General features: G+C 33.0%; 1 long non-coding RNA gene across 1 annotated transcript; it reads left to right on the forward strand.

Moving 5' to 3' along the window:
• On the forward strand, positions 4,372 to 4,881 carry LOC107628382. The gene is made up of 4 exons (XR_001617756.2): positions 4,372 to 4,427; positions 4,506 to 4,637; positions 4,713 to 4,764; positions 4,847 to 4,881. It is a non-coding gene; the product is annotated as an uncharacterized LOC107628382 (long non-coding RNA).

Below are 6,871 nucleotides of genomic sequence, written 5' to 3' on the forward strand. Positions count from 1 at the left end.
TATCTGGGTGTAATTTTCTCTCCTCTCTACTCCATTTCTGTTTCTACTGCACAGGAGCAAAAACCAAAAATATCTCGTGTCAGGTGACGAGACAAAAAGAAAAGTCTCGTGGCTAGGGACGAGACAAAAGAAAAAGTCTTGTGGCTAGTGACGAGATAAAAAAAAAGATAAAAAGTTTCCTAAGTTGGTTTCAAAGATCAGCAAGTGTTACTAAGCAAAAAGGGGGCTAAGATTCAACCCCCCTTCTCTTAGCCACTGATAACCATCAAAGACATTTATTTATTATTTTTCTTACAATTTAAATGAAATATTTTCTATAGAACTAAGGAGAATGATAAATAAATGTATTAATGTATCTACAGTTGATTTTGTGCCTCTGGAACTTGTACTTGTTCCTCATATTATTGACCTGGTTCTTGTACTGCTGTCATGTAGAACATTCCGTTAATTATTTAACTTTGATCTCACGGTCGGACTACATTGAAACTAAATGAAACTTTTTTAAATTCAAATAGGACACTTTAAACCTTAAAGACTAAAATAGGATTCATCTCAAACGTAGGGGACCAATTTAATATTTTACCCTTTAAATAAATTATTCCTGAATTTTTAGAGTAAACTATTATTTTTTGTTATAAAAACTTTGAGTGCAGACAATTATAAGACTAAATCCTTGAACTAGTCCTTCAAATTCACAACTTTCACTATTTTGGTCGCTGAGATTTAGCTCTGGACACTATATTAGTTTTTAGATCCTTTTTAGCACTGATCCAACAAACAAAGTGTTAAACTACCTTTGACTTACTACCCTAGATATATGGCTAAACGACGTCGTTTTGTTTTGGCGCTTAAACAAGACAAAACGAGAAGACGAAGAAGAATTTAAATTATGTGCAAACAATTTTATCTCCCTTTATTCTCCAAAATGATCTCGTTTTTATTTTGTTTAAGCGCCAAAACGAATAAATATCATTTAGCTCTATATCTAGCATGGTAAGTCAAAACTAATTAACATTCTATTCATTCACCGAAAAGAGTCTAAGAACCAATATCTATGGTATTTAGAATTGGATCTCGAAAATTAGTACAATAAATTTTAAATTTGAGAGTTTAACATAATAAAGATTGTGAATCTCAAAAATCACTATACGAATTTAATCCAATTATAACAAAATTTGTAAACAAATTTGATACGGATCAAAGATTTGGTAGTGTTCCTTCAATAAAACTATCCAAAATGAGTAATTTGTTAGGTGGTTTTATCAACTGTTTTGGATAGATTATTTAATTCTTTTATCATATTGTTGTAAAAAGATAAAGTTATCTATAATTTTAAAAAGATAATCAGTTATTTTTTGGTTTTAAAATATATTTAAATATTTTTTGTTGGTTGAATAAGTTAATGTTTTAGACTTACGATTTTTTTAAAAAATTTTTAGTCATTTATCAAAAGTTTATGTATCATTTTAACTAAATGATGTGTTTTGTAATCATTGAATTGATTGTGTGGTATTAAACTGAAAAAAAAAAAAGAGAATGAGAAAAGTTTTTCAATTATGTAGAATTTAACAAAAACATAGCACCAAAACTTTTTAAACATGACACAAGAAATTTTTTAATTTTGACATTGAAATTTTTTAATCGTGACACAGGTTCTTATTAAGAAGGTGAAATAAGAATTATGAAAATGTGAAAGAAAAAGAACATAGCACTGAAATTTTTTAAACATGACACAAGAAATTTTTTAATTTTGGCACTAAAATTTTTTAACCATGGCACATATTCTTATTAAGAGGGTGAAACAAGAATTATGAACATGTGAAAATAGTGGTGATGATATTGAAGGGGGAGGAGAAAAAATAAAAAAAAAAGTAATCAAATGAAAAAGGAAGAAGGAGGAAGAGGATGAGGTGGTGGTTGTGGTGGTGATGACGACGTTAAGAAATAGAAAATGAGGAAAAATACAAGGAAAAAAAGAAAAGGAAGAAGTAGTAAGAGTACAAGTAAGAAGAAGAAAAAGCACAGGAAAAAGAAGAAGAAAAAAGTATGGCCGAAGAAGAAGAAAAAGCGCGCACACAGGAATTTCGTTAGACTTGGTTAGGATTTTGTTTGGTTGTAGAGATTTTTCAAAAGATAAAAGACTAATTTATCTTTGGGTTAACTACCAATTTGCTATCTAAAAAATTTACCCGTGGGTAAAAAGGTCCTTGAAAGATGTTATCGACATAACAGTGTCTAAATGATTTGAAAATGTGACAAAAATAATCAATGATTATTATATTTTTTGTAAGTAACAAAAAATTTTTGTATTTAGCAAACATTTATCCATTTGATCTGAATTTTTGTGGCAACATCTGAATAAATATTTAGACAATACACAAAAAAAATTGGAACAAAATTTGATATCTAGATTTTTTTTTTATTTTTCAAAAAAATAGCCATTCACAATAAAAAAGTTTTTTAAAAAAATTTACTTGACATAAAATGACTAAATTTTTTATAAGAATTAATTTTATAATTTTTTATTAAAGATTAATTTATCTAAAATAAAAATAATTATTAAAAAGTAAAAACCAAATCAGAATAATAAATTTGAACATCGGAATTCAAAGCTTTCTCTATCATACTGTTTTCGGTATATGATGGTTGAAAATAATTTTTGACGATCATAAATTAGTATGCATACAAAATTTCCAAACTTCACTTTCTATTATCTTTGATTCCTTCGAATTCAATTTCTATTTTTCTAATGATGGTGATGCCTTTCCTCTATATATGCTAGGTAGTGCAGTTATCACACATGTTGTAACATCTTCTTCTAAACCTTGTCTTGATGATTTGGCATAATATACTTCACATTGACAAGTCCTAATATATGTCGAATGTTAATATATTTTATGAATACAGTTATTTTAAGGGTTAGCTGAAACGGTGATTTGAATTTGAATGTGAAATTTAAATTTTTTTTGGGATAATGTCCGACTTGTACTAGTGTCGAGATGATGCCATTTGAGTTCCTCGTGAGGAGGTATGGGGTAGTATTTATAAGAGACACTACAAAATTCTTATTTATTTGTGGAAATTTTTTAGTGGGAGTTATTAAAACCTTCATAGTATATTTTATTTATGACAATTTTAAATAATATAACAAAAACACCCACTATTATAATATTCTTAACCCAATTAATTATTAAAAGCCCAACCCAAACAAATATTAACTGAGCATACAAAAAAAATCAGAAGAGTTCTGAGAGAAAGAGAGAACGAAAGAGTCTAAACCCTAAAATATTGATTCCAGCCACTGCCATTCATCTCCTCGCCGCCGTTGCCACCATGTCTCCTCCATCAAGGCGTCGCTAGTGGAGTTATGAGGACGAGGTGATCGTGAAACTTCGCAATTCGTGGAGCTTTCGCCTCTCGGGATAGTAATGCTTTAGATCTTCCGCTTCTGCGTTGTCTTCCACGGCGGGTGCTGCCGCTGGTTCTGCTTTTGCTCTAGCGACTTGAAGCACTCAGAGCGGTTTGGGCACAGACTCGGTGGCGCTGGGTAAGTAGATATGTAAGGCGAGTGAGGGAAATACTTTGGAAGCTTCGATTGAAGCTGCGATAGTGCGATCGAAGCTATCAAATCTTATGGAACTAATTCTCATGTCGTTCCGAGTCATTGAGGTGAGTATTTGTTCCTACTTTGTAAAGGTTTCCATGAACTGAACTAGGATCTTTATTTGTATGAACTTTTTGACAATTGAGCTTTCAGTCTTATTGAGAAAATCAAATTTTGAGGTTTCATGCTCCAAAGAATGTAACAAGAAAAAGGGGAGTATGAATTCCAGCTTAAACTTTGCTAAATTTGCTTGATATTGAAAAGTTAAATTGATTTATGCTCCATTTAGCATGACTTGCAAATTTGTGGCTGCTTTCTCGGATTTTCTTGGTTTGATTTGGTGATTGTAGAATAGCATGCTTTGTCATCTTTAAAGCAAATTTGGTGCCACCAAGTTTGTGTCGGAAGATGACTAAATCATTATGTCCTCCATATCATCTATAATCATGAAATTCTATTATATTCATGTTGTAATGCGGCGGGAGAGGGGGGGAGAGTGGATAAATCTTTTAATATTAACTCTTTAGCTACTATTTCTTTTGCTATGTCATTATATTGCTCTGATTGGTTTGTTACATTGTAAATTTTATTTTATTTTTTGAATGAATTATGTTTTGTATTTATTTGGATCTTCATTTTTTTTAGATGTTAGGGGCTGGTGTTAGTCAGGTTGCTGTATGCGCATCCTTCTAATGAATAGGATACTTTCCTTGCTGTTTATCTGTACCACTAAACAATATGAAATTTATTTCTAAAATTACTTTTGCAGGGCCTGCTATGGTGTTTGAGGTTTGTTATGAAAAATGGCGCCAAGGGATGCGAGGTTTGTTCTTGACAGCATCTGATTTCAGGTTTCTTTGTTGCTATGCTTAGGTTGCGATAACATTTTGATTCTGCGCAGGTCATCGTTAGTGGCAAGTTGAGGGCTCAGCGCGCTAAATCCATGAAGTTCAAGGACGGGTACATGATTTCCTCAGGGCAACCAGTCAAGTACTACATTGATTCTGCTGTAAGACATGTACTCCTTAGGCAGGTCAGTATATACTCTTTTAGACAAATCTTCCTTTGATTGCATTGATAGTGTATGCATTTTGTTTTTGTTATGAAGGGATTTGGATAAGAAATGTTGCAGATGAGTAACTTCACAAAGCTTTCATGAGGTACAATTTTTTCTTCTGTTCTTTTCTTTTGTTTTTTGCTTCAAGTCTTCATTTTTTTTGGTTTTACTGTGTATTATTTCAGGCATATACGAGCGAGTTGCAGCTTAAAGTGGATTGAGGAGCAGATATTTTATACGCTTTTTGACATCATTTTCATATAGTTTTTAGTAGTTTCTATTTAGTTTTTATTAAGTTTTATAGATTTTAGTGTTAAATTCACATTTTTAGATTCTACTATGAGTTTTTGTATTTTTGATCAATTTTAGGTATTTTCTAGCTGAAATTGAGGAGCTGGAGCAAAAGTCTGATTCAGAGATAGAGAGAATACTGCAGATGCTGTCCAAATCTGACATGCTTGCATTTGGAAGATCTTTTCTGGAGCTATAGAAGTGCAAATCAAGCTCTCTCAACGACTATGAAAAGATGACTTCCAGAGCTTTCCACCAATATATAATAGTCCATACTTTGCTTCGGATTAGAAGGCCAAAAACTGGCGTCCAACGCCAGCTTCCTGCCCCCTTCCAGGCGTCCAGCGCCAAAAGAGCAGAGCTCAACGTCTAAAGGCCCAGAGAGGACCCCCTAGCTGGCATTCTATGCCCAAGGAGCCTCATAGCACATGGATCTCGTTAAAGCTCAGCCCAAACACTCACTAAGTGGGCATCAGAAGTGGATTTTAGTACTAAATAGACTGTTTTACCCTTACTAGTCATCTGTTTAGTATTTAAGGGATTATATTCATGTTATTCACACACTTTTACCACCATTCAGCATTATTTTTGTTTTCACCATTGTTTTTACTTCAGTATGAGTTTCTAACCCTCCTAGGTTGAGGGGAGGAGCCCTGCTGAGTCCTATGAATTAATAAAAGTACTATTTCTTCTTCTTCGATCCGTGTCTGATCTATCTCTAAGATGTATATTCCGATCTTCATCGTGGTGAACAGGACGATCTGACAAATTGGCTCTGTTCATCACATTAAGACCAACGTGCCTGACAAACACCCGCGTCTACTTGGGTTCGTGTGAATACTTGGCCGGAAAGCACGAACCAACAGCTATGTTTATACATCTCTCAGACGGTTAATCCATGATTTCGTTGGAAACTTCTCGAGACATCAGTTCAGCCGATCTCCGGGGAGATTAGGGTCTCCGTGGTATAGGCTAGAATCCATAGAAGCAGTGTTCTCTAATCCGGAAGATTCGACCTTGACTGTGGCGCTTTGAGTAAGATCGCCAAGAGAACGATTTGCAAAGACCTTCACCTTCGCCAAGAGAACGCCATTGCCTGTGGTTATTCCTTTGGTCCCTCCTATCCATCAATGCTCAAAGCCTTGGGTCCTTTTACCCTTGCCTTTTGGTTTAAAGGGTTACTGGCTTTTTCAATTTGCCCTCCTTTTCGTGCATTTTTTTGCAGTAATGGATTTTTCTACTTTTTCCTTTTTTTTTCTTTTCACCATTTTTTCGCATGCATAATATTTTTTTTTTCTTTTGCAACATGCTTTTTCTTTTGCATTTTGCTGCTTTTTCTTGCTTCAAGAATCAATTTTTAAATATGCACTGTTTATTTCCTTTTTCCTTATTCTTTCAAGAGCCAACATTCATAAATTTCAACTTCAAATATACACTATTTATTTCATACATTCAGAAAATAAAAGCAAATGACACCACATAAAACTAATTAAACTAATCTTATTTTAAGCTTGAAATTCATGCATCTCTCAGTTCTTTTCAAATAAAATTTTTTATTTAAGCAAGATGAGAGATATATGGAACATTTTACAACTTTTTAAAACATCAATGCAAATGATCATGTGATGACAAGTCATCTTATGCTAGTTTCACAAGCAATTTTCACTTGTTTCATTAGGTTTTATGCACTTTCTTGCACAATAAGTAAGTGATTAGAGTGGATTTTCATGATTATTTTGAATCAATCAAACATCATTTATTTCACACAAAATCATAAGGTTTATGCTAGAATTAATTGATTTTATGAATGATGCAAAGATCTTATAATTTTGGTGAGACTTTGATTGGTTGTTTGGTTGCTTGTAGTGAAGAAATGAAGAGAAAGGGGAAGCAATCAGGAAAGTGTTACGTTCACAAAG

Source organism: Arachis ipaensis, chromosome B02 (assembly GCF_000816755.2).
Source record: "Arachis ipaensis cultivar K30076 chromosome B02, Araip1.1, whole genome shotgun sequence".
In the NCBI taxonomy this organism is placed as follows: Eukaryota; Viridiplantae; Streptophyta; class Magnoliopsida; order Fabales; family Fabaceae; genus Arachis; species Arachis ipaensis.